We start from the raw sequence: 27885 nt of genomic DNA, 5'->3' as shown, positions 1-27885 counted from the left end.
TCCAATGAGTATAATCCCAGTTTACTCAGTTTTTCCTCAGAATCCAACACACTAATCTCTGGAATCAACTGAGCGAATCTCCTCAGCACCCCCTCCAGTGCTAGTATATCACTTTTCAAATAAGGAGACCAAAACTGCGAACAGTCCTCCAGGTGTAGTTTCAGAGATAGTGGGAACTGCAGATGCTGGAGAATCTGAGATAACAAGTTGTAGAGCTAAATGAATACAGCAGGCCAAGAAGCAGGAAGGCTGACGTTTCGGACCTAGAGCCTTCTTCAGAAATGGGGAAGGGGAAGGGGATTCTGATATAAATAGGGAGAGGGGGGAGGCAGAAAGAAGATGGATAGAGAAGATAGGTGGGGAGGAGACATACAGGTCAAAGAGGGGGGGATGGAGCCAGTAAAGGTGAGTGTAGGTGGGGAGATAGGGAGGAGATAGGTCCGTCCAGGGAGGATGGACAGGTAAAGGGGGCAGGATGAGGTTAGTAGGTAGGAGATGGGGGTGGAGCTTAAGGTGGGTGGAGGGGTTAGGTGAGAGGACAGACAGGTTAGGAGGCTGGGGTGATCTGGGCCGGTTTTGGGATGTGGTAGGGGGAGGGGAGATTTTGAAGCTTGTGAAGTCCACATTGATACCATTGGGCTGCAGGGTTCCCCAGTGGAATATGAGTTGCTGTTCCTGCAATCATCGTTGTGGCACTGCAGGAGGCCCAAGATGGACATGTCATCTGCGGAATGGGAGGAAGAGTGGAAATGGTTCGCAATTGGGAGGTGCAGTTGTTTAGTGCGAACTGAATTTTGGTGTTCTGCAAAGTGGTTGTCAAGCCTCAAGCCTCTGCTTGGTTTCCTCAATGTAGAGGAGGCCACAATGGGAACAGCGGAAGCAGTATACCACATTAGCAGATGTGCAGGTGAGCACCTGCTTGTTGTGGAAAGCCTTCTTGGGGCCTGGATTGGGGGTGAGGGAGGAGCTGTAGCACTTCCTGTGGTTGCAGGGAAAAGATCAAACCAAGCAGAGGCTTGGAGACCGTTTTAATGTGGTATACTGCATCCACTGTTCCCATTGCGGTCTCCTCTACATCAGGGAAGCCAAGCAGAGGCTTGGCAACCACTTTGCAGAACACCAAAGCTCGGTTCGCACTAAACAACTGCACCTCCCAGTTGTGAACCATTTCAACTTCCCCTCCCATTCCTCAGACGACTTGTCCATCCTGGGCCTCCTGCACTGCCACAACGATGCCTCCTGAAGTTTGTAGGAACAGCAACTCATTTTCCGCTTGGGAACCCTGCAGCCCCATGGTATCAATGTGGATTTCACAAGCTTCAAAATCTCCCCTCCCCCTACCGCATCCCAAAACCAGCCCAGCTCGTCCCTGCCTCCCTGACCTGTCCTTCTTCCCACCTATCCCCTCCTCCTACCTCAAGCCCCACCCCCAAATCCTACCTACTAAACTCATTCCGCCTCCTTAACCTGTCCATCCTCCTTGGACTGACCTGTCTCCTTCCTACCAACAGTCACCTTTACGGGCTCCATCCCCCCCTCTTTGACCTGTCTGTCTCCTCTCCAACTATTTTCTCCTCTATCCATCTTCTATCCATCTCCCCCTCTCTCCCTATTTATTTCAGAATCCCCTTCCCCTCCCCCATTTCTGAATAAGGGTCTAGGCCCGAAATGTCAGCTTTCCTGTTCCTCTGATGCTGCTTGGCCTGCTATATTCATCCAGCTCTACACCTTGTTATCACAGTACTCCAGGCGTGGCCCCACCAGGACCCTCTACAGCTGCAGCCTAGCCTCCCTGTGTTTAATTTGCATTCCTCTAGCTATGACAGACAAAATTCCATTTGCCTTTTTAATTACCTTCTGCACCTAAAATCCTACTTTTAGTGTAGGTCACCCAAGTTCCTCTGCACAGCAGCATGTGGCAATTTTTACCATTTAATACATTGTCCATTTTGCTGTTATTTTGACCAAAATGGGTGACCTCACACTTATCCACATTGTACTCCATCTGCCAGAACTTTCCCCACTCACTTAGACTATATCCCTTTGTGGAGTTCCAGTGTCTTCTGCACACTTTGTTCTGCCTCTCATTTTGGTGGCATTTACAAATTTTGACGCACCACACTTAGTCCCCAACTCCAAATCATCTACGTAAATTGTAAGCAATTGTGGTCCCAACACTGATCCCTGAGGCACACCACTAGCCACTGACAGGCAACCAGAGAAACACTCATTTACCCCTATCCTTTGCTTTCTGCTAGTCAGCCAATAATCTATCCATGCCGATACATTGCCTGTAATACTATGCAACTTTATCTTATGTAGCAGCCTTTGCTGTGGCGCCTCGTCAATGCCTTCTGGAAATCCAGATACACCACATCTGCAGGTTCCCCATTGCCCACCATGCAAGTAATGTCCTCAAAGAATTTTACCAAATTAGTTAAACATGATTAACCCTTCATGAACCCATGCAAGGTGTTCCCAATGGGAGAATTTATATCCAGGAGTCATACTATTTCTTCCTTAATGATAGAATCAAGCATTTTCCCCACTACCAAAGTTAAGTTAACTGGCCGATAGTTACCTGCTTTTTTTCTACGTCCTTTTTTAAACAGCAGCACCACATTGGCTGTTTTCCAATCTGGGAAGCACCCCAGAGTCCGATGAATTTTGGTGCAAAATTATTAGTGCATTTGCTATTTCCCCCATCACCTCTTTTAGTACCCTGGGATGTATCTCATCAGGGCCAGGAGTCTTGTCTACCATTAGCCCCATTAGCTTGCCCAGCGCTGCCTCCTTAGTGATAATGATAGTTTCTAGATCCTCACCTGCTATAACTTTCTTGCTATCAGTTTTTGGCATGTTATTTACGTCTTCTACTATGAAGACCGATACAAAATAATTGTTCCATGCCTTGGCTATTTCCTCATTTCCAGTTATTAAATTGGCCTTCTCATCCTCTAAAGGACCAATGTTTACCTTTGCCACTCTTTTACTGTTTACATATTTATAGAAACTTTTGCTGCCTGTTTTTTTATATTTTGAGCTAGTTTACTGAAACTGACATGCGACTCCAAAACTGCATCAAGGTGATTGATTCATAAAGGCCTTCTGGGCAATTATGAATGGACAACAAATGCTGACCTCACCAGTAATGACTACATCCAGTGAATGAATTTTAAAAAATCATTCAGTACCCCACTATCAACATCCTGGGGATTAGCATTGACGAGATATTGATCTGGAACAGCCATACAAATACAGGCCAGGTCAGAGGCCAGGAATCCTGCAGTGAGCAACTCACTTCCTGACTCCCCAGAGCCTTACCACAATCTATTACCTACTATCCTGGATAAATGCAACTCCAACAATACCCAAAAGGCTTATCAGCATCTAAGACAAGGCAGCTTTTTTGATTAGCATCACATCTATGCCCTTCACCACTGACCATCAATGGCAGCAGTGTCTACCATCTAGAAGATACACTGAAGAAATTCATCAAGGCTCCTTAGACAGTATCTTCCAGACTGACAACCACTTCCATCCAGATGAACCAGGGCAATACATACATGGGAAAACCACTGCCTGCAATTTCCCCTCCAAGCTACTCACCATTCTGAATTGGAAATGTATCACCATTCCTTCACAGTCACTGGGCCAAAGTACTGGAATTCCCACTATAAAGGCATTACAGATTTATCCACAGAACACAGGCTTTGGCAGTTCAACAAGACATCTCAGCACCACCTTCTCAACCAGCAACATCTACATCCATAAGTTAATAAAATTAATCAAATGTGCATTTGAACAATTTATGAGGAGTTTGCATCAATTGCCTAGAAATCATTGGTGTATTTTGTGGTCAACAATCAATGAAAATATTACTAGTCTATATGATTTTAGTTCTTTCAGAAAATTAGAGACACTTTAATATTTGTAGTATTGGTAGAATACAAAACTCCTCTATTTACCCATAATGAATATTGCTCCAATCAAAAAATAGGTTTACAAAAATTTTTAAAATTGTCCACTTGAAATTCAATAGTGAAACATTCATCTCGAATTACATTAGTGGGAATGAAGTACAAATGAAAATGAAGCATTGACCTCCAGCTAAGAGTTGGTGTCAGATAATGGAAAGGATTTTTTTCCACATCTTGTATATTTTATAGTGCAGAGCAACAGGAGTCAGCAGCCAGGCTGTTTAAAAAAGCAAGTTACCAGTGACGGTGGGTGAGCTCAAGAAGGACAAATAGTGTTATGAGGCTAAGGACCAGCAAGAAAATCATGATGGTGGCCATGTAGATTATCAACACCTTTCATTAAGGACTCAACCGATGCTTTAATTTATCGCATTTTTATTTATGAGAACTTTAGCATTAACTGCCAGCACTGACGGCGGTACCTAAAATTTTATCATGTAGATGACTTTAATAAGTTACAAAGCTGCAAGTACGAAGCTCAATAGAGAGAAACAACTTAAAACAAAAATAACTGTAGGCAAATGAGCTGATGAGATTTATTGGCTATCCAATTTACTTTTAAATTGGTATTTCAACAAAGTGAATGGCAGAGCAAGCTCGAGGTGGCAAACAGCCTTCTCCTGTTCCTGTTTCTTGTGGTCTTATGGCTTATGACCTGACTGCGCAGTTCCCATGCTGCATCGGAGAAACATGGATCATGGGATCATATCTGGGGACCTTAACAATACCTCAGATCTTTAGGCCACAACATAGGGGCATAGGAGCCTTCGACCAAAAGGTGGTTGTGTCTTTGACGCGACATGCACCAAAGGCCAATAAGATGATAACTGTATGTTGTATGCTGCATACTTTGTTATAAATGAAACCTTACATGCTTTATTTGAAGAGACATGAAGCATAACAGCAATGGCAATGATGATTCACAACAGTCAAGAAGACAGATTATCCACAGTCTCATTGTTTACTTCTTCTAGTGAGCTCCTCCATTGACGATCGCTACTTTCTGTAAGATTATAATACAATCAAGAAATTCTAATTGTTCTAACATCTAGTTTTAATCAAAAATTGCATAGGAATAATTTATTTAAATCTACTGATTGTGAATTTAGGCAGAACTGGATAAACTGTGTTGAAATGGTCAATTTTGACGTATCTCTGGGGTGGTGTCCAAAGAACAGGTCTCTCCCAATATTATCATCCCCTCTGCCGTACGACCACCCAACCAAACCAAGCGACTATAATCATTGTTAGCATATAACTCCTTATAATTTCAGGGTAAGGAATGCATTTTAGAATTGTGAAAATATTTGTAGAAATATACCAAGACTGTGCAATCCTTTTTTTTACAGCTATTTTAGACACAATGCTCTGTAGCAGTAACTAGCATAGATATTACTTCAAATTTTACTCCCAATCTTACTTTAATGTGAGAGTCGTGGCAACTTCTGATTTGATACGGAAATAAATACAGAACACAAAAAGTTGCAATCCAAGAAGCAGTTCCCTAATATTAACTTCATAACAGTATCTACAATCTGGCTTCCCATTCAAATGCATTGAGTGGGGTAATGTTTCTGTATCTGTATTAGAGCAAACTCAACTTAAAGTGGTGTACTGGTGTTTCAATTCTAGGTACCCATTTATTGATTTGCCAAGTATTAGTTACTGTCAGTCATCTTTTCTAGGAAATAAAATTGATTATTAGAAGTATGTTGTGTTATTCCATCAGACTTTGATTTATTGTTGGAGATTAGTTTTGAATTTGAAATTTAAAAGAATTTTTTTTTCCTTTTTCTGCCTGTCATTTTTTTTTCTGGTTCTTAATTCAAACCATCATTTCCTCACCTTACTTTACTTTCCGCACTTGATTTGACATGAAGTTCACCATTCTAGTTTCTTTGTAAGCCTTTTTTTTTCGCAATATTTTAATCTGATAGGTTAAGGAGGCTCACATTCCCAGTTCCTTTTCCTTTCTCCTAAGAGCACAGATGTACTAGACAGGCAACCCATTTTATTTCCATTTTATCCACTCACTTTTCTGGTAACTTACAGCAGAAAGGACTGTCAGACTTAAATGTAAATAAAGAGAAGCCTGATGAACATTTGGCCAATTTTATCGACCTGTTTCAACATCTTCTATGCCATAAAAACAACGTTGCTAGAAAAGCTCAGCAGTTCTGGCAGCATCTGTGAAGGATAAAACAGAGTTAACATTTCAGGTCCGGTGACCTTCCTCAGAGCTGATGGTGGCTGGGAAAATGTCAGTTTTTATGCAGAAAAAAGGAGAGAGTGATGGAGTAGGGACTAGATGATAGGGTAGAGCCTAAAGAGAGAGAAGAGCAGTTAGACAGACAAAAGATTTGATAATATTCAGGCTGGGAAGGTGAATAGTTGTTAATGGGGACTGTTAGTGACTAACAACAGCAAGTGTGTAATGGCAGGCTACGTGGTAACTAGAGATAACACAGTGTGGAGCTGGATGAACAGCAGGCCAGGCAGCATCAGAGGAGCAGGAAAGCTGATGTTTCGGTTTAGGGCCCTTCTTCCTTTGATGTTGCCTGGCCTGCTGTATACCTCCAGTTCCTCACTGTGTAATCTCTGACTCCAGCATTGGCAGTTCTTACTATCTCTATGTCATAACAAGGCCTGGTGTGTGGGGTAGGGGGCTTGGCCATGGAGAGATTAGGCCCTAAAAATATTGAACTCGATATTGAGTCCGGAGGGCTGTAGGGCCCCAAAGCGGAAGATGAGGTATTGTTCTTCTAGCTTGCGCTCAGCTTCGCTGGAACACTGCAGCAAGCCAGAGGCAGGCATGTTGGCCTGGGAACAGAGTGGTGCATTAAAGGGGCAGGCAACGGGAAGTTCAGGGTCTTTTTTGGGAGCAGAACGTAGATAGTCTGTCCAGCGGTCACCTAGTCTATGCTTCGCTTCCTCAATGTAGAGGAGACCACATTGTGAGCAGCAAATGCTGTGGACTAGATTCTGGGAAGTGCAGGTGAAGTGTTGCTTTATATGGAAGGTATGTTTGGGTTCTTGGGCACTGAGGACGGAGGAGGCAAACGGGCAGGTGTTGCACCTTCGGCAGTTACAGGAAAAGCTGCCGTAGGGCTGCGGGGGTGTGTTGAGGGTGAGGAAGTGTGTACCTGTGGAAGGCGGACAAGGGAGGGGAGGGAAATACGTGCCTACTGGTGGCGTCTTGCTGGAAGTGGCGGAAATGGTGCCTGATGATCTTCTGGATGTGGATGCTGGTGGGATGATAGGTAAGGACAAGGGGAACCCTATTGTATCTGCAGTTCTTGCTATCTCATAGGATGTGGCTGTGAACAGAATTTCTTGACCATTCTTAATGTCCCTGGAGAAGTGGTGTTCAGTTGCCTTCCTGAACCACTATAGGGATGGCCACATTACTGTTAAGGAGGGAGTTCCAGGATTTTAACCTAATGATTATGAAAGAGTGTTGAAGTAGCTCCAAATCAGGATAGTGTGTGGCTTGGAGGGAAACTTGTAGGAAGTAGTGTTCCCAAGAATCTTCTGCCTTTGTCCATCTACATCGTAGAGATCTTGAATTTGGAATGTGCTATCGGAGATGTCTTGGTAAGTTGCTACAGTGTTTCTTGTAGATATATACACTGGTGTCACTAATTTATTGGGCGAGAGACGGAACGTTGGAGGTAGAGAGATATCAATTAAATTGTGACCTGAATGCTGTCAAGCTTCGTGAATGTTATTGGTGCTAAACTTCTCCAGGTATTCAGTAGACAGGCATTAGGGAGACAGGATGTACATTTCTTGCCACAGAGTTTCTAGCCTCTGACTTGCTTTTGTAGACACAATTATATGGCTAGTCTAGTTCAGATTCTGATGTTCAATGGTAACACCTACAATGTAGATAGTGGGGAATTCAGTAATCCTTATCTCTTTGAACATCGTGGGGAAATGGTTAGATTCTCTTTGGTTGGAGATGTCATTGAGTTGCATAAGTACTTATGTCATTACCTTGGACGATTCCATCCGGGACACCCTAGTCCACACTGCCTTCACCTCCAACACCACCACTCTCCCCAACATTCCTGCAGCACTTTCCCTTGTAACCAGTGAAGTTGAAACACCTGCCCATTTACCTCTTCCCTCCCCAGTATCCAAGGACCCATACATACCTTCCAGGTGAAGCAACACTTCACCTGCACTTCCCAGAATTTAGTCTACCGCATTCGTTGCTCACAATGTGCCTTAAGTACCATTCACATCATGCCTAGATATTGTCCAGGTCTTGCTGCATTTAAATACAGACTGCTTCGGTATCTGGGGTGCCACAAATGATGCTGAATGTTACGTAATCGTCTGCAAACATGCCCACTTTCAACCTTATGATGGAGGGAATGTCATTGATGAAGCATGAAGATGGTTGGGCCTAGGACATTATTCTGAGGAACTCTTGCAGAGTTGTCCTGGTTGAGATGCGTGATCTCCAACAACCGCAACAATTGTCAACCAGTAGAAAATATTGTCCTCAATTTCCATTGAGTTCAGATTGGCAAGGGCTCCTTCATGTCATACCGAATCAAATGCTGCTTTGATGTTGACGACAGTCACTCTCACCTCGCTGAGACGGTTCAATTTTGCAGTACTTCTGCCCGAAGATGAAGGCAAATTGTTCAGCCTTGTCGTTTGTTTTGATGTGCTGCTCACCCTCAGTGTTGAGGATGGGGATATAATACTGGATCCTTGAGCTCTTGTTAATTGATTAAATGTGATTGAGCTGCAGAACTTCAATCAAGCTTGTTGATTGTGGGATCATTTTGACCAGTCTATTGCATGTTGCTTCCACTATTTGGCATTCAAGTAGTCCTTGTGTTGTAGCTTCATCAGGTTGAAATCTCAGTTTTGTTTGTACCTGGTCTGCCTGTAGAATGTCCTCTGGCACTCTTCTGTGGACAAGAGTTGATCTCCTGGTTGGTGTTAATGGTATAGTGGTGAAATTCCATGCCATGAGATAATAGAACATATTTGAAAAATTGTGCTTCTGCTGATGATCCACAGTGCCTCATGGATGTACAGTCTTGAGTTGATAGATCTGTTCAAATTCTGTCCTATTTAGCACAGTGGTAGTGCCACACAGTATGATGGAGGGCATCATTGATGTGAAAATGGGGTTTTGTCTCCACTGGTCTACATGGTGGTCATGCCTACTGAGAGAGTCCTGAACAGATGCCTCTGTGACTGTCAAATTGGTGAGGAGGAGTGAAGTAGATGTTTGCCTCACCACATGCTGTAAACTAGCAACTTTACCCTTTCGAACTTAGCCGACTAAGTCCAGCGGTGCTGCTGAGATACTCTTGATGATGGAAATTGAAGTCTCTCATCCAGAGTGCATTCTGTGCCTTTCCCAACCTCATTACTGCTTCCAAGTGGTGTTCAACAGCAGCCTAAGGTACTGATACATCAACCAGCAAAGGAGGATGTGTGATTAGTGATAGTCAACATGACATTTCCTTGTCCATGTTTGACTTCATGCCACAATACCTGGAGTTAGTGTTGAGGACAATTCCTCTCCAGTTGTACACCATTGTGCTTCCAACTCTGGTGGGTGTGTGGAAAAGGACATGACAGTGATGGTGATATAGGGAACATCATCTCGAAGGTATAATTGCACAAAATTGACTTGTTTGCCTAGACTGTAGGACAGGTCTCACAATTTTGGCTCAAACCTCCAGATTTTGTAAGAAAGACTTTATAGAGTATCAGGTCTACTTTGCCCATTAGCGTTTCTTGTGCTAGGCCAATTCATGCTGCCTGTCTGGTTTTATTCCTTTAAATTTTTCAACAGTTTTATGAAACTGAGTGGCTTGCTCGGCCATTCAGGAAGGCAGTTCAGAGTCAGCCATACTCCTGCGAATTTGGAGCCACATGTCATCTAAATCAGTAAAGGATGGCAGATTGTGTTTCCTTGAAGCAGATTCGTGATCCACATTTTTCATATGACAGTCAATATTGGTCATATAGTTGCTACTTCTGTATATTTTTAAATTCGATTTTCAGCGTCTACCAAGGTAGGATTCAAACCCGTCATCTCAGAATATTAGCCCAGTGACATTATCACTATGTTACTGCTCCACTGAAGGTTTAACAAAACTTTGGTTACTCACAACTGAAGTTATATATAGATTTGAAAACCTCACTCTAGGAACGAGGTTACAGCCAATGAAAGACTCCAGTGATAATTTATTAAAATTGTGCCAGGAATGAAACATCCTATTTATAAAGAAAGTCTCTACGAGGGCTCTTTGCAGTGTAACAGAAAAGGTTAAGTGGCAATCCAAAACATATTTTACAAATTACAGAAGGTTGGAAGAGAATAAAAAAATATACTTTTAGCACTCTTCATAATCTTGGCATATTCTAAAATGCTTCACAGCCAATAAGAGCATGATTACACTGTATCCACTTTTTGGGAAATGAGTCAATCTGTGCACAAGAAATTTAATGACAAGCTAAGTGTATGGGGTAATTTAGTTGGCCATAGTATTGTTGCTGAATCTTATGCCTAACTTTATGGAATAATTCATTATTTACATCTTCAAATATTATCTCAAGACTTTGTTAGAACTTACTTTCCTTTCCAGTATTTCTACATAATTATATGACACTTACATCATAAGCACACCATTATACATAGTGCTGATGTTAATAGCATTGCTCTACATCCACAGCACCTTCACCCTTACCCCCACCTCTTGTCTTTGTCGCCTTATGAACATCTGCCCCAGAGTCTCAGACTTCACAGAATCTGTCTGTGGTGTTTCGACCAATCTTCTCTTTTGGGTTCTAGTGTCAAGCTGAGATTGGGGATGTTTTGTACTCTTCATCCTTTTAGCATAATTGATCCTCCCAGGATGGTTATACAGCTTCCTTGTTACTCTTCTGAAAAAAAAGAAGTCCCATGTTTCCACTGGCTTCCCCTTTGTTATCCCTTGATCTGTTTCAATCCTCTATCATCTCAGTTGCCGTAATTCTTCAATGATCAATTCATCTGTTAATTCCTTATGCATACTCTCTTTCTGGGTTGTAGGTCTGGTGATTTCTCCACTTTATTAAAATTTCTAGCCTGGTGTTTTATTCTTCTCCATGCAGTTTCACTCTGTTACAATGATTCTCCGTGATATTTGTCTTTAACTTATGATAGATAGGAGATTGAGAGCACAACTTCCATCGTTATCAATTATTCTGACAGTGATAATTCATTCTGTGGTGGTGATGGTCTGTATTTTAATATGATTTTGATCTCTCCAAAGATTCTTACCGATAAGATTTACTTGCATTTGGGCATCAACTATGTCCCTATCCTCAATCATCTTCATCAGTTCTGAAAACTGAATCAAATTTTTGATACAAGACCTCCCCACACAAAGCCATGCTGACTATCTGTTCTTTTCTAAATGCAAGTAAATCTTGTCCCTAAGAATCTTCTCCAATAATTTTCCTTTAATTTATGGAAGGCTCACTGGCCTGGAATTCTTCTTTCTTCTTCATTCTTCTTAAACAATACTTTGATTGTTTCAATTCTCTCAGTTTCCCGCTTTGCTTGAGGACAGTGAAGTGAAATTGAATAGGATTTTAGTTATGTTAAATATACAAATACATATTCTCAAACTGCACATCATTGCCTGAGATGACATTGTTCATAAGTCCATGCTTTGATAGATTCTACCACTGCCTCTGCCGTGGCTTTGAGTGGACATCCATTCACCTCAAGTATGATGGTTAAACTTTTGCCTTCAAACTCAAAGAGTTCCATTCCAAATGTTCCCATAACCTTCAAGGAAAAGGGTTGCAGTAATAGTGACTCCTTCTTCTCTTAGTTTTTCCGCACAAAGGAAATGCAATTATGAGTAATTTCCTGCATTGAGAATGTAATTCCTGGTGACAAGACTTACTGTTGTGCATTTGCATGACACTTTGTAATACCCAAATGACTGAATAGTTCGTTGGAGAGGCTGAAGTCTGAGAGCTCTCGATATTACAACGTGTTGTTTTCGATAGCCTGACAATGCATTGCGATTTCTAACATGTAGGCTTCAATCTTTTCAGTGATGTTTAAATCTGGTTTCTCCGCTGCACTCGGTGGTATCTTCAACAATGTGTCTGTTGTCATTTGTTATTCAGTTGTTGAATGTTAACTATTAGCATTAATCAGAACTGTTGACTGCTGGATGAAAGCTTGTCTATTTGCTTTGTTTTCAGACAAAGTGGCAAATGGTTTTTGGTTGATTTCTATCTTAAACTGTATTGGTTTTTAGTCCTACATCTCCTGGTCCATCAAGTTTGCTCTGGACATCAATAAACCAAAGCAGTTCTAACAATGGGATATATCCAATCCTCATTATTAAAACAAAATACGCTAATACTGTAATAATAGTAATGCATCACCAACTTATACATTCAATGCTTACAATCAAAGGTGACCTGGTTTACACAGAGAATATGGGAACTACAGATGCTGGAGAATCCGAGATAACAAAGTGTAGAGCTGGATGAACACAGCAGGCCAAGCAGCATCTTAGGAGCACAAAAGCTGACATTTTGGACCTAGACCCTTCATCACTTCGATCCGCCTCCCTCCTCTCCCTATTTATTTCAGAACCCTCTTCCCCTTCCCCATTTCTGATGAAGGGTCTAGGCCCGAAACGTCAGCTTTCATGCTCCTAAGATGCTGCCTGGCCTGCTGTGTTCATCCACTCTACACTTTGCTATCTTGGTTTACACAGACTTGTTTTACCATCCAGTCACTGATCAGGCAACCCCTCTTGAACAAGAAGCTAACTATGGCTCTAAGGCAGGCTTTCTTATACTCTTTCTTCCATACAAGCAAGGCTGTGTGTTCAAACTTTAACACTGCCTAGTCTCCATGCCTGTCATAATCTTATACATGTCTATAAGTCCCCCTGGAGTCTCTTATGCTCTAAAGAAAAATGTCTTGGCTTGTCCAACATCTCCCTATAAGTCAGTCCCTTGATTCCTAGCAACACTCTTGTAATTTTCTTCTGCACTCTTTTCAGTTTAATAACATCCTTCCTATAGCAAGGTGACCAAAACTGAACACAATACTCCAAGTGTGGCCTCACCAACGTCATGTACTACTGCAACATAGCTTTCCAACTTCTAGCAATTTGATCGCTTTGATCACTGGCAAACATTGAAAATATGTCATTTGCCGTGGCCCATTTGACCAGTTACTCATTTGGGCCTGCTTGTTTTCCCTGGAAAGGGGTTTACCTCTCAATTTTAATTAATTTGATCTCAAGCTTAGCTTGCTCACACTGTTACCACCTATAAGTCATCCAATGAACTGTACAATATTTGCACTGCAAAATTCTGTGCCAAACACTCTCTATTAAGGTGATGTATAGTCGCATTATCACATCTGATGCACTGGTCTGTTTTGACAGAATTTCAGCCTTTCAGGCATACTACGATCATTCTGTCCACTACTGTTGACCTTGTAGTACTTAATTAAATAAATACGTTCCTTCAAATTTAGAAACATTAAGGCCTGTGACCTTTCTAATCATCATGACATTACCCAACCATTGTCTTTTTAACACAAAAAAACTTCATATGTGCTTTTCCACCTCATTTCATTTGACTAGAACAGCAATTTTTATGTTAATACTATAACTGTAAACCCATTTCATAATATGAGAATGTTTTGCATGTCCATGTGACTGCTGAAGCATTTTTTTCCAAATGTGGCTCAAGGTTATTCTATCCCAGGAAGAGACATAATAGCCCACATGCCCAATCCTGTTGGAGATGCATCAGCTGCCATTATGGCATATCATAGTGCACTGGAATCTCAATGGAGACTAATATTTGCTTGATTTTGTCATAAGGTCAACATTCTAACATCATTGCTAACCCAAGCATAGAAGCTGCCTTAAAGAGTCATTTAATTCTTTGAAGATTTGTGAAGATTTTCCCACTTAGAGTCATAGAGTCATACAATCCTACAGCATGGCCCAAACTGGTTCATTCTGACCAAAATGTCCATCTCCGTTACGCCCTTTCCTATCCATGATTTTGTCCAAATGCCTTTTAAATGTTGTTAATGTACCAGTCTCACTGTCAGCTTATTCCATATATATATCACCCATTGTGGAAAAAGGTTGTCCCTCAGGTTCCCATGTATTCTTTCCCCTCTTACCTTAAACTGATGCCTTCTAGTCCTCAATTCCCCAACCCTGGGAAAAAGACTGAGTGCATTCACCTTATCCATGCCTGTCATAATCTTATACACGTCTATAAATCCCCCTGGAGTCTCCTATGCTCTAAAGAAAAATGTCCTGGCTTGTCCAACTACTCCCTATAAGTCAGTCCCTTGATTCCTAGCAACATTCTTGTAAATTTCTTCTGCACTCTTTTCAGTTTAATAACATCCTTCCTATAGCAAGGTGATCAAAACTGAACACAATACTCCAAGTATGGCCTCACCAATGTCATGTACTACTGCATTATAGCTTTCCAACTTCTATACTCAGTACTCTGACTGATGAATGCCAATGTGCCAAAAGCCTTCTTCACTGCCCTGTCTACTTGTGACTCCACTTTCAGAGAACCATGCACCTAAACTCTAGGGTCCTCCACTTCCACAACACTCCTTAAGGCCCTCCTATTCACAGTGAAACCCCTACTGATTCCAAAATGAAACATCTCACACTTATCAATATTAAACTTCATTTGTCATTTCTTGGCATACTTCCCCATCTGATCAAGATCCTGCTGCAATCTCTCATAACCTTTCTCACTGTTTATGATACTGCCTATTTTAGTGTCATCTGCAAACTTACTAATCATGCCTTGTACGTTCTCATCCAAACCATCAATATAGATAAAAAAACAGCAATGGGCCCAGGACCGACCCCTGAGGCATGCTACTAGTTACAGACTTCCAGTCAGACTAGCATTCCAGTATTAACCTCAGCTTCCCAGTCCCATTTCCCAGCATTTGGCCCATACACTTGTACCCTTGTTGTCTCTGAAAGATTCTAGTCTGTTTTCTCTGTTTTGTGGTGACCAGTCTTGGACATTGAACTTGAGCTCAAAGATCTGAGTGATGAATGATAGCTTCTTAGTAAGTGAATGGTGGCAGCTTCCCTAAGCTATGATAGTAGATGTTCACCTACACAATGCGTTGGCAGTTGCGGGCAAGCTACACTTTGCTGCAGTGGTATCTTATCTGTTCCTCAACACGTTTTACTTTAAATGATGGATTTAAATAGCCACAGCTTCTTGGTGTCATGACCTACTGGTGTTATACATTGTAAATCGAGCCCCGCTATTCCTGGAGTCTCATCAAGCATTTTCTGTACATTATATGATTTACAGACAAAGATTGCTAGAAAGCTTGAAACAGGTTTCTGTATAAACAAAAAATATTATTTATTACATGTAATTAGACTATAGCTACAAGCAAACACATATAAACCATTAGCATCTAACATTACTATAACTAAAATTCTTCAACTAGCCAAGCCCTTGGTAATCAGTTTTTAATAATTTTATTCACTTATGGGAGATGGCTGTCATTGGTTGACCAGTATTTATTGCCCATCCCCAGTCACTCTTAAGAAGGCGGTGAGCTTTCTTCTTGAACTGCCATAGTCCATGTGCTATACATAGGCCCAGAATGTCATTAGGGAGGGAATTCCAGGATGTTGACCCAGTGACAGTGCAGGAATGTCAGGATGGTGAGTGGCTTGGAGGAGAACTTGCAGGTGGTGGTGTTCTCACAAATGTACTGCACTTGTCTTTCTAGATAGAAGTGACTATGTGTTTGAACGATGCTTTCTAAGGAGCCTTGGTGAATTTCTTCAGTGCCCTTTTAGAGGGTACACATTGCTGCTATTGAGCATTGGTGCTGCAGAGAGTGGATATGTGTGGATATGGTGCCAATCAAATGAGCTGCTTTGTTCTGGATGCGGTTAGGCTTCTTGGAGCTGCATTCTTCCTTTACACTCCTGAATAGGCTTTAGGGAGTCAGGAGGTGAGTCACTGATTTGCAGGATTCCAAATCTCTGATTTGCTCTGTAGCAACTGTATTTATATGGCTAATCCTGTGCATTTTCTGATCAATCGTAGCTCGCAGGAAATTCAGTGGAGGATTCAGTGATGGGAATAACACTGATTGTCAAGGAGTGATTGGTTAGATTGCCTCTTACTGGAGATGATCATTGCCTGACATTTGTGTGACATGAATGTTACTGGCCACTTTTCAGCCCAAGCCTGGATATTGTCTAGGTTATCTTGCAATTGGACAGGGCTACTTTGGTAACCGAAGAGTTATGAATTGTGTTGTACATTGTGCAATCATCAAAGTGCATTCTCACTTCTGACATTATGGTGCAGGGAAGGTTGTTAATAAAGCAGTTGAAGATGATTAGGCCTAGGACATTACCCTGAGAACTCTTGCAGAGATGTGCTGGAGTTGAAATACTGACCTCCAATAACTACAAACATCCCCTGTGGTGCCAGTATGAATCCAGCTAGTAGAGAGTTTTCCCTTGATTCCAATTAACTCCAGTTTTTCTAGGACTCCCTGACTGCAAACTCAATCAAATGAGGCCTTGACATCAGGCGCTATTACTCTCACCTCAACTCTAGAATTTAGGTCCTTTCTCCATGCTTTGACTAAGACTGTAATGAGGTCAGGAGCTGAGTAGTCCTGGCAGAATGCAAGCTAGACATCACTGAGCAGATTATTGCCAAGCAGGTACTGCTCATTAACACTGCTGATAATACTTCCCATTGCTTTACAGATGATTGAGAGTAGACTGATAGGGTGGTAATTGAGCAGGTTGGATGTCTCCCGGTTTTTATGCACAGGACAGACCTGGGTAACTTTTCATATTTTCTGGTAGTTGGAAGTGTTGTAGCTATACTGGAACAGCTTAGCTATGTGTGTGTCAAGTTCCAGAGGACAAGCGTTCAATATTATTTCCAGAATGCTGACAGAGCCCCATAACCTTTGCAGTATCCAATGCCTCCAACCATTTCTTGACATCACATGGATTGAATCAAATTGATTGAAGATTGACATCTGTAATGTTGGGGATCTCTGGGCATTATCTTTATTTCGAAGCTTCTATTGGTTTTTAAGAAATACAGAGTAAATGATTCACTTGAAAGATACCTCTGATTGTTCAATTCAAAATTCTGACCTAATAGCAATTGTTGCCAGAAAGGTAGGGAATGGTACTGGACAATTTGTTACGGATGCTTCTTGGGTTGCTTAAGGCTTTGGAAGAGGTGGCAAGGCTCCTAGAGCAGAACAAGCTACTGAAAGTGAATGAGACAAAGAGCCCCGATGTACAACAATGATTCTCTGCCCAGGGTATTCCAATCAATGCAATATAACCAAGACCACAGATGTTATGAAAGTCATTCCCTAGCATTTGCATTTGTGTCACTGGCACCTTCCATGTTTTCACAGATTATAATTCTTGCAGCTTAAACTGAGTATTTTTACTGCAGAAAACAGCTAGCTTCTGTTGGAGAGAACAACAACACTTTCACTATAACTTGTTTCTTGTTCCAATCTATTTAGCCAAGAAACTATCAGCTTCACCTGTAAACAACTTCTCAGCCCCAGATGGCCGATACATTGCAGGAACCGATAGCCATGCAAAAAACTGTAATTTACAATAGATATTGCTGTCGTTGATGTGAAATTATGCCACCATCCTGCTAAACCTCTGTTTTTAAAAACAGGTTGTTCTCATTGCAGTCCACAAAAGACACAAAAATGAAAGACACTAGTCTTACGCTGGATCGTCGGGAATCTTGCAATGCTATCAAATCTTAATGCTTGCTGTAATTTTCTGATACTTTATATGGATAGTAATTCCTGAGAGAGTTGAGAGAGAGATTTCTGTCATCTAGAAGTACATAAAAAGGATTATGATATGTGACTAGTATAATTTGTAACAAAATCAAAAGTCACATGGCACGAGGTTATAACCCAGCAGATTTACTAGAAATCACGAGCTCTGCTCTATCATTTCACCCCACAAAGGAACAATGTTTTGAAAGTTGTGATTTCAAATATACCTGTTGGACAATAACCCGATGTTGTGTGACTTCTGACCTTATCCCCCCCTGTCCAACACCAGCATCTCCACATTGTAATGTGTGAAAACATAGAAGGTGCCAGTGGCACAAATGTGAGTGCTAGGCAATGACTTCCACTGCATTGTCTGGAATACCCTGGGCAGACAGAAACTCAGACAGAGAATCATTGTTGTACATCTGGGCTCTGTGTCTCATTCACTTTCAGTGGCCTGTTCTGCTCTAGGAGTCTTGCTATCCCTTCCAAAGCCTCAAGCAGCCCAAGAAGCATCCATGACGAATTGCCCAGTGCCATTCCCTACCTCCTACTGACCCCTGGAAAGTATCAAGCAAGGTACAGTAGCACGTTCGCTCAGCCATGTCTGGTGAAAACTTAAAGGAACTTCCATGATTAATGCTGGAGTGTTGCTTCTAAATTTTTTTTTCAGACAGAGAGTGGGATATATTTTCAATAAGATTATTTAGGCCTGTAATGGCACACCTCTGGAGTAGATGAGACTTGAACTCAGGTCTCCTGATCCAGAGTTAGGGACACTTTCACAGCACCAGAAAAGCCTGACAGAGTGCAGCGAGTTGATCTCAGTTAGCAATAAACACTGGAAGCTGAGCATTGTTTTAAGAAGCACAACAAAGACTTTTTTTTATTCCTGTTCTAGCTGGTCACTGTTAAGAATGTCAATAAATGAAGCATCACCTATGGGAATGGCATATATCTATATTAATTAATTAATACTAGTCAACAATTTAATTGGTAATCAGTTTCTTAATGATCTTTCAGGCACCCATTTCAAACACATGCTTCAATAGTTTTATGAAATGGTGAATGTACAAAGTACAAACTAAATCAGTACTGTAGCTTCAGTTTCTATCTTGGCCACCTTGGAGATTCTTTCATCCATTCTGTATTGGGGAATGATCATCCTCATATACTTACTTTCATACAGATGCATGGAGCAGAGCGGGAAAGACCAGTGGGCCCCAAGCGGAGAGGGGATAGCCAGTGAGCTGGATGCTGGTGCAGAGCAGGGACGGCCAGGGGGCTGGAGAATTGTTCAGAGTGGGGATGGCCAGGGGGCGGGAGAATTGTTCAGAGTGGGGATGGCCAGGGGGCTGGAGAATTGTTCAGAGTGGGGATGGCCAGGGGGCGGGAGAATTGTTCAGAGTGGGGATGGCCAGGGGGCTGGAGAATTGTTCAGAGTGGGGATGGCCAGGGGGCTGGAGAATTGTTCAGAGTGGGGATGGCCAGGGGCCTGGAGAATTGTTCAGAGTGGGGATGGCCAGGGGGCTGGAGAATTGTTCAGAGTGGGGATGGCCAGGGGGCTGGAGAATTGTTCAGAGTGGGGATGGCCAGGGGGCGGGAGAATTGTTCAGAGTGGGGATGGCCAGGGGGCGGGAGAATTGTTCAGAGTGGGGATGGCCAGGGGGCGGGAGACTTGTTCAGAGTGGGGATGGCCAGGGGGCGGGAGAATTGTTCAGAGTGGGGATGGCCAGGGGGCTGGAGAATTGTTCAGAGTGGGGATGGCCAGGGGGCGGGAGAATTGTTCAGAGTGGGGATGGCCAGGGGGCTGGAGAATTGTTCAGAGTGGGGATGGCCAGGGGGCGGGAGAATTGTTCAGAGTGGGGATGGCCAGGGGGCGGGAGACTTGTTCAGAGTGGGGATGGCCAGGGGGCGGGAGAATTGTTCAGAGTGGGGATGGCCAGGGGGCGGGAGAATTGTTCAGAGTGGGGATGGCCAGGGGGCGGGAGACTTGTGCGGAGTGGGGATGGCCAGGGGCCTGGAGACTTATGTGGAGCAGGGATGGCCAAGTGGGCTGGATGCTTGTGTTGAGAGAGGATGGCTAGTGGGTTAGAGGCCCAAGCAGTGAGGGAATGGCTAGTGGACCAGGAGGCCTGAGGAGAATGGGATGGCCAGCGGACTGGGAGGGGGAGAAATGCCTGAGCAGAATGGGACGGCCAGTGGACTGGGGAAGGCGGTGGGAGGCACCTGGGCAGAATGGGATGGCTAGCGGACTGGAGGGAGTCCGAGTGGAGCGGGACAGTTGTTGGACCAGGGACCAAAGCTGGCAGTCAGTGGCTTGTGCGCCTGGGCAGACCACATGTGGAAATGCACTGCACTGATCTACTGAAAGACTGTAATGCTTATCTTTTTAATTTTATTCTCAGTTTTTTAACTTATACCATGAACAACTGTAAGTAATGTAACTTTTGCCTTTTTTTTCCCTTAGTTTCTGTGTTTTGTATCCCAGAGCTGTACCTGGGCACTTTGTACCTCAGATGAAGCCATAAGGGATGACATTGTAAACGTTACACTATCCCCCTATACTTCCATACCTGAGTACACATGACAATAAAGGATATTCTGTCCTATGCTATATATAGCTGTATCAATAATGATTTTCCTTCCATTTCATCAGTGTTTCTTTGAAGTAACACTGAGCACCCTGAGTGCTTTTACACTTGATGTTTAATTTTTTCAGATTTTCTAAGTCCTCAAGGCGTTCAACATTAGATTCACCTTTTGTTTGTTACACTTCCATTAGCCTCCCATCAGAATAGGCCAAGGAACCTGGTTCAAGAAGATGATTCCTGTTGCTTAAAAAAGCAGTTGACAATTAAATAGAACATAGAACATAGAACATTACAGGGCAGTACAGGCCCTTTGGCCCTCGATGTTGCACTGACCTGTGAAACCAAACTGAAACCCATCTAATCTACACTATTCCGTTATTGTCCATATGTTTATCCAATGGCCATTCAAATGCCCTTAAACTTGACGAGTCTACTGCTGTTCCATGCCCTTACTACTCTCTGAGTAAAGAACTTACCTCTGACATCTGTACTATATCTATCACCCCTCGATTTAAAGCTATGTCCCATCATGCCAACCATCTCCATCCGAGGAAAAAGACTCTCACTGTCCACCCTATCTAATCCTCTGATCATCTTGTATGTCTCTACTGGGTTGCCTCTTATCCTTCTTCTCTCTATCGAAAACAGCCTCAAGTCCCTCAGCCTTTCCTCATAAGGCCTTCCCTCCATACCAGGCAACATCCTGTCATTTAGAGAGGCTTAATAATATTATTACCAATCTTTTAATAAAATATTGGGCACTTCACTTGCACGATGCTAAGCTGGAAGCACTTTGATTATGGGTAGCTTAGAGATACAACTGAAAGTGATGCTAATCCCCATAAGTCAGTGAAGTTCAAGAGGGAATCAGAGACCTGTAGAGGTGTATAGAATTGTGATAATTTTTATCACGGAAATTGATGAAATCTATTCCCACTTGTTGGTGAATTGATAATAAGAGCCTAAATTGAAGGTCTTCTCTGCAAAATATGACAAGCTAAGGTAGGTGGATTTATTAACTCTAAGGACTGATTTTTCCCATTTACTCTTGAAGTGTAGTGGCACATTTCATGATTTCTAGTCTGCCATGGGCCAGGACACATTTTCCCATACAATCTTCCACTTATCATCCATTAATTATGTAGCCAAGCACAAACTTTTCAGGGAATCAGTACACCATTGTATCAAGCTGCTGACCTCTGTATCTCATTGTGTTTAACAATGCTAGCCCTAAAGTCTGACAGCCTGTAACCGAGCACGAAAGGCTTTGTGCACCAAGAAAGCAAGGAGAGCTGCATAGAGACTGGCAGGGAATCAGTGGCCAAGTAGGCAAAAGTGATCACCATCTTGGGGACCTTCTTCTTTACATTGTGCCTGATGCCATATTTAAAGCCAAACTGCACACCACCTCAGGCACTGCAAGCCAGGAATTATCCCTCAGCACTGACAATGTTGCAAAGGCAAGCAGATCCAGAAGTGGCAGTGGACAAGGTGGTGGAGAGCATGGCTGTAATTTTCCCTGCGGACTGCTTCCGGAAACTGCCCAAATCCACCCTGCCGACCTAGAGACAGAGAGCAGCGTTGGTCAGAGTTGGGTCCCATGTTAATCAGACAGCCACTATTCCTGGCATGAAAGTCAGGACAAATACCTGGTGACACCAATTTGCTGCTTGTTCTTCGAGGCCTCCATCTTGGTCACCAGCCAGGAACACTCTCTTGGCAGTGTCCGGATCAACCCCACATCCACAAATATTGACATTTGACATGTGCCATTGTACCAGCTCACCAGATCATCTTGGCATGACTCTAATCCCCTTACAGTGTGGTTCTCCACTTCAAAGTGGGCCAACTCCTTTCATTGCAATGCTGCCATCAGAACATTTAAGGGCAGTGATGGAGACTGCGATCAAGGAGAAAGTAAATATACACATTTTTGAGATTCATCGCTGTTAAGAGGCTGAGTCGGAACTGTTTGAGAAGCAACTGCTGTTTCATTGTGTTGTAAATAACAAATGTGGAATGGAGATAAAATTAGTTGCTACCACATCCAAATGGACAGGAGAGATGTCTTGTCCTGGGAAGTGGAGGGCTTCAATTTTGAGCATGTGAGGCCCCTCAAAGGTGAACTGCCTTACACAGGCACTCATACACTGAAGCTGAAATATACCTGTGAGCGCCACATGACTTATGTGAATCTTCTGCCTGCATCCTAAATCCCTGCCCCAAATATTCTTGAACATATCATGCAACATTCAGAATCAATGCCACTAATGGCTGTAAGGCAGAAATAATGTTTTCCCATCTGGAAATATTCACACTAATTGCCAAAGGAGCAATCACTTCTCATTTTCCCATGGTCTGCAATTGGTTCAGGAGCTGCTTACTTCGCACCTTGACCCATCAAACATTGTGCAGTGTGAATGATGGCTGGGTTCTGTACCTTCAGTGTTGTAGTTGTGACTGGAGATTCCCTCTCTCTCTCTCTCACACACACGCGCACACACGCACGCGCACGCACACACACACGCGCGCGCGCGCACCTGATGAAATAAAGTGAACATATATTTGCAAATGTGTTAATGTATTTACAGTATGGTGTCTTTGTGCCACTTAGTGCATTTTCTTTTTTTCCATCCCATTATATCTACTGCAGTACAGGGTTTCAGAGCTGGGATATGGGGAGCCTGCCCTACATTGGGCCCTATTCATCGTGGAGTTTTGATCAGCCGAATATGGCGAATGTGTCCTCCCCAGAGGCATATGCAGAATTCGTGGCATGAACTCCTGTAGGGCTGAGTTTGGCAGGCAGGGTAGGAGTGGAAGGCCTGGCCACACCTGGAGTGTCCCATGGGGAGAATTCTGGAGGGGGCATCTGTCTGTGGTTCATCCTCCAAATGAGTACATACAGCCACGGCCATGTCTCAGTGTGAGGATTGAGGTCATACAACAGCTTTAAGAGGTGCATTTTGTCCTTTTATTTAAAGAAGAGGTGATGAGCAGTCTGCTTTAAACCCACCAAGTTAGCAGTTTGTAAGGCCATGTTTTTATTTTAAAGTTGGAATAATAGAAGCAGCATGACTGTTTGGATTCAGGCTCCTACTGAAACAGGTTTTCAGCTTTCAGAAGTTGCTGATGTCTTGAAGCTGGAGGTGGAAGTTATTATTCCTCTCTCTGTTATAGCTAAAAGCTGGAGTGCCCTCTGCTGACAGAATTGCATGTGAGTCAACATATTTTACTGAATTCGCCCTTGCCAAGGGTGTGTTTATGGGATGTTACTATATTGTAGTAGTTACTGTTTAGTAATCTAAAAATATATTATTCTGTAAAGTTTTCCAACAGAGTTGTTATTCCAATTTTTCTTTTGTTTTTATTTTAACTATACAGTAGGAATACAAGTATGTTTTCCTTAAAGCTATCAATCCAGCTACATCTGAAACACAGCACCTTACACCTACCTCTAAATAAGAAAAAGTTAAGGCCTGGGCTATCTCCTTGATGTATTTAAAGGTGACTTGATCTGGTCCATAATATGATGGGCACCTGCAGTGACCTTAAGCGTTCACCTCTATCACCTTGGCCTGAGCATTAATGATTAGAGCAATGGAATATAAGCCTGTGCTCATATCCCAGCAGACTCTGAGGTTGCTGGACCTGATTCTCCGTGGCAGTCCACAAACCTGACCTCGGAGGTAAAAAGAGGCAGCAAGATCCCACTGCATTGCTACATTCTTGCAGCATTTAGGACAGGCCACCCAGCACTCCTGACAAGCCTGCCTTCTGCTGTTCTCTGAGTGCCTGTGGCCTGGGGCACTTCACTCTTGAACAGCTATGGAGACATTGTAGTGATGATATGACCAGAATTTGGCCCCGACTCTAATCCAGCTATAATACCCACCGAAGTATCAGGATCTGAGCTGGTGGGATAGGAAGTGTTGCTGGAGGCAGTCTTGTCAGTGCATCTCGAGCCAAACCTGCTCTCTTTCTCAGAGGTAAATGCTAGAGTATCTTGTGGCATAACCATCTTGACTGCATGGTCCTGCTACTGGCACGTACATGGAGGTAACCATAGAATGCATGACGGATAAGAGGTTGAAGTTGCAGCATGTTAATAGGATCCTTCACAGTGGGATTAATAGAAGAGTACAACAGCTAAGGATAATGCTTCATGCTTGGGTTGATAAGACATAGATGTTTAATTGTCATCACAGGTCCCAATCATTTCTGTGAGGGAAAAGATCTTCTTCTCATATGGTTGAGATCCCCAATGTTGGGAACCCCATCACTTTTCCTGAGCTGTTTTCATCTGAAATGAGATCAGGCGGTGGTTTGAGTGTATTGAAAGGAGATAGTAATGCTGACGTAGTGGGGTAAAGATGATGTGGTATCCTGAGAAAATAAGTATGCACTGCAGAGGTCATTCAGGGCGAGTAGATTGAGGGTTTGAGGTGTGAAAGTGTGAATGAGAGAAGTTGTTGCATGCAATATTGAGAGTGCTAGAAGCATTGGAAGCTGGGTGTAGTTACAGAAGTGCAGTAAGTTTGGGGTGACATGGAGAAGCTGGTGGCACTTATTCTTGCAAAGCTGAATGTCATCAACCTTTTACAGCAATGCTGGGTACTCCTGCACATGACTGATACCTCATTAATCCAAGTAGAAACCTTGGAGCAGGCTCAAATGGTCTACTCCTGAGGTCTTCTCTTTCAGAATGGGGCGATGGGGGCGTTGAAATGACCACAGCCCTCCTCTATACTATCCTGTCCACCAGGATCTTCGGGTCCCCATCCACCAAGTGAGACACCAATTGCCAGCATTGGCAGCGAGAATGGGCCCTTTGATAAATGGCAGCCACTCACTTGGCAGTCCTGGCAATTGGAGGCGATAACGATAGCAATGATACTACTCTATCCAGTGTTCGGGGGGTGGCAGCAGCAGTGGCAAAGTTCCTTCTAGCAATTGGAGATGGTGGTGGTATCATTCGTAGCAACAGGAGTACAGCGCCTCCTGGCAATCAATGCAAGACATGCAGGCTGACCCCAGACTGCAGGCTGTGGCTAGGCCCAGGTAGCTGCACTGGTGGCAGATTATTCCAAATACCTTTATGGAGATAAGACTTTAGAATTTAAAATTCTGACGTTTTCTTACCTTTTAGCTTTTTATAAGTATTTTTCTGTTTTCAATCTGGCTTTGTCACCAAGATGGTGCCAGAGAATGACACCTTTCACCGTACTCATGTAATTCACGTGACAGTAAGATCTAATTCTAATTCTGAAACTTCTAAATCCTACCTCCACGATGGCATCTGGGACAATCAGTCTATCATCGCATTTGTGGTGCACCGTGGGGTATGGTACCCGCCTAATGAGGTGGGTTAAGAATGAGAGCACAAGATAACTGTCTGGACCTCACTGGGGGTGGGAAGGTCTTGTTGAAATTTGATGAAAATGACACTTAGTCAATTTCCAGCAAAATTCAACCCCTTTGACAATGATCCTTGATTCAAAACACCCTTCATCTTCAGATTTTACTTTGTTCCAGCAAGAAAAGTATTTGCCTCTGTTTCACTGCTACTTCTGAAAGTGCTTCATGTTTTTCTTAAACTAATATCATAGATACTCATTTCTAGCCTTACCTAATGTTCAGTGGAAGACGTACCTATAAATATTTGCAAAATGGTAAAACGTAGCACAACACTTGTAACACAAGAGGAATTTACAATCCAGTATATTTGTGAAGGTTAGTGCACGACTATTTCAATGTTTCAGAGAAATTTCATCTTGCACATTATTGCAGATATCATTTCTTGCCCTATTTGCATTTAATTTACAGTTTAGCCATTCAATTTATAAGCAGCCAGACTAGGGCTGCAACTAAATCATTAAATCCATGCTGCTTGCATAAATATTGTTATTGGAAAAATAAGCTGACGTTTTGCTGTTAAGAAAATATTTATGGACAACATTTTTCATCTTATTTTGTTTCAAATATTACTTGTTTGTTGATTATTTTATGATTTGTTGCTGATCCACAGATTAGACATTCTGGAAAACTTGATTTAATGTCATTACCCACAGTTTGAAAATTTATCAGTTTGGAATTGATTATTTTCCACAGGAATGCACATGTGGTAATGATATCATAAGCAGAATGCATTCAGAAGATTTACACCCACATTTATAACACTGCAGGTGCTGAATGGCAAGTTATTTTGGCTAGTTGCAAGAAAAGCAAATGTTTTTATATATAATGATCTCAGTATCAGTTATCTCACCAAATTCAGTTGAATCCTAACAGATAAATTAATTTTCTGCAATATCCAACAATATGTCCTATCTGCTGCTAATGGAAATCATGTTTCTTTTTCTGTGAGAAAGCCATAGTGACTGTCAGAAGAAAAGCAAGTTGAAAGCATAGGGTGAAAGTCTGATGTGAAAAAGAAGCATTTGTTTGTCTTCCCTACATCCATACAATTTATAAATACCTGGCTGACATACTCATTTACTGCAGAAACAACAGCCATCTTCCCATGGTGATTGGATTCCTCATGGAGTTCAGTGTATAGAATGTTGACTAATAAACAGAAAGCAGAGTCTGGATAGGTAGAACCTTTCCAATTTGGTAAATTGTAATTAGTGGGGTTGTTGTGAACACTGACTTCGTGTTATGTTTTGAAGTGTACTTTTAATTCAAAAGGAAAACAGAAAATTTCAGATAAGAAGAAATCCCAGCTCAGAGATGTACTCAGACAATCTGGTGACTATTGAAAGAAAAACTCATACAAAATACATGTACAGTTGTGGTGACATTTGAACTGGAAGCAGAAACAGGAAGGCAAAATAATAATTACTTTAAAATATTTGGAAAATATATTTTAAAAGGAGTGTTTGTAAAGGACCTTTAAGGAGTTTGTGCAAAGGGATTAGTTATAACTTTATTTCTATAATAAGAAAGGTTTATCTATGAGCTCATGTTACCCTTGACCTGGAATCAGTACCAACAGAAATAGAGGTAAAGTACATAAACTCTGTGATAAGCAAAAACAAACAGAAGACAGGTCATGTAGAGAGAGAAGGTGGTCAGCCAGCCAAGACAGAAAAGTAAATCCCTGAACCATCAGAAAGTACACGCTGCTGGACTGCTATTGCTACTTCTTTCATATCCAGGTAATTGAATACTCAAACTTCGCCATACCATTCAAAGGATTAAAGTGGCTATGATAATTTCACATGGCCACAACTGCTGGGGTGCTGAACTTTAAGAAGCATACAGAAATAAATGCATTCTTTTCTAAACGATTGCATCGTTGGAAACCTGTTTACATTAAAACTGTTGTCTGCAATCTCGTGTGTCCCTGAAAGTGAGGGACAGCAGAAGGCTATGGCTGAAACTGGGGCCATACAGGCATACTGGACTGCTCAAAAATCAGAGAGACAATCTC

Source organism: Stegostoma tigrinum, chromosome 9 (assembly GCF_030684315.1).
Source record: "Stegostoma tigrinum isolate sSteTig4 chromosome 9, sSteTig4.hap1, whole genome shotgun sequence".
Lineage (NCBI taxonomy): Eukaryota > Metazoa > Chordata > Chondrichthyes > Orectolobiformes > Stegostomatidae > Stegostoma > Stegostoma tigrinum.
This window is presented reverse-complemented; position numbering follows the sequence as displayed.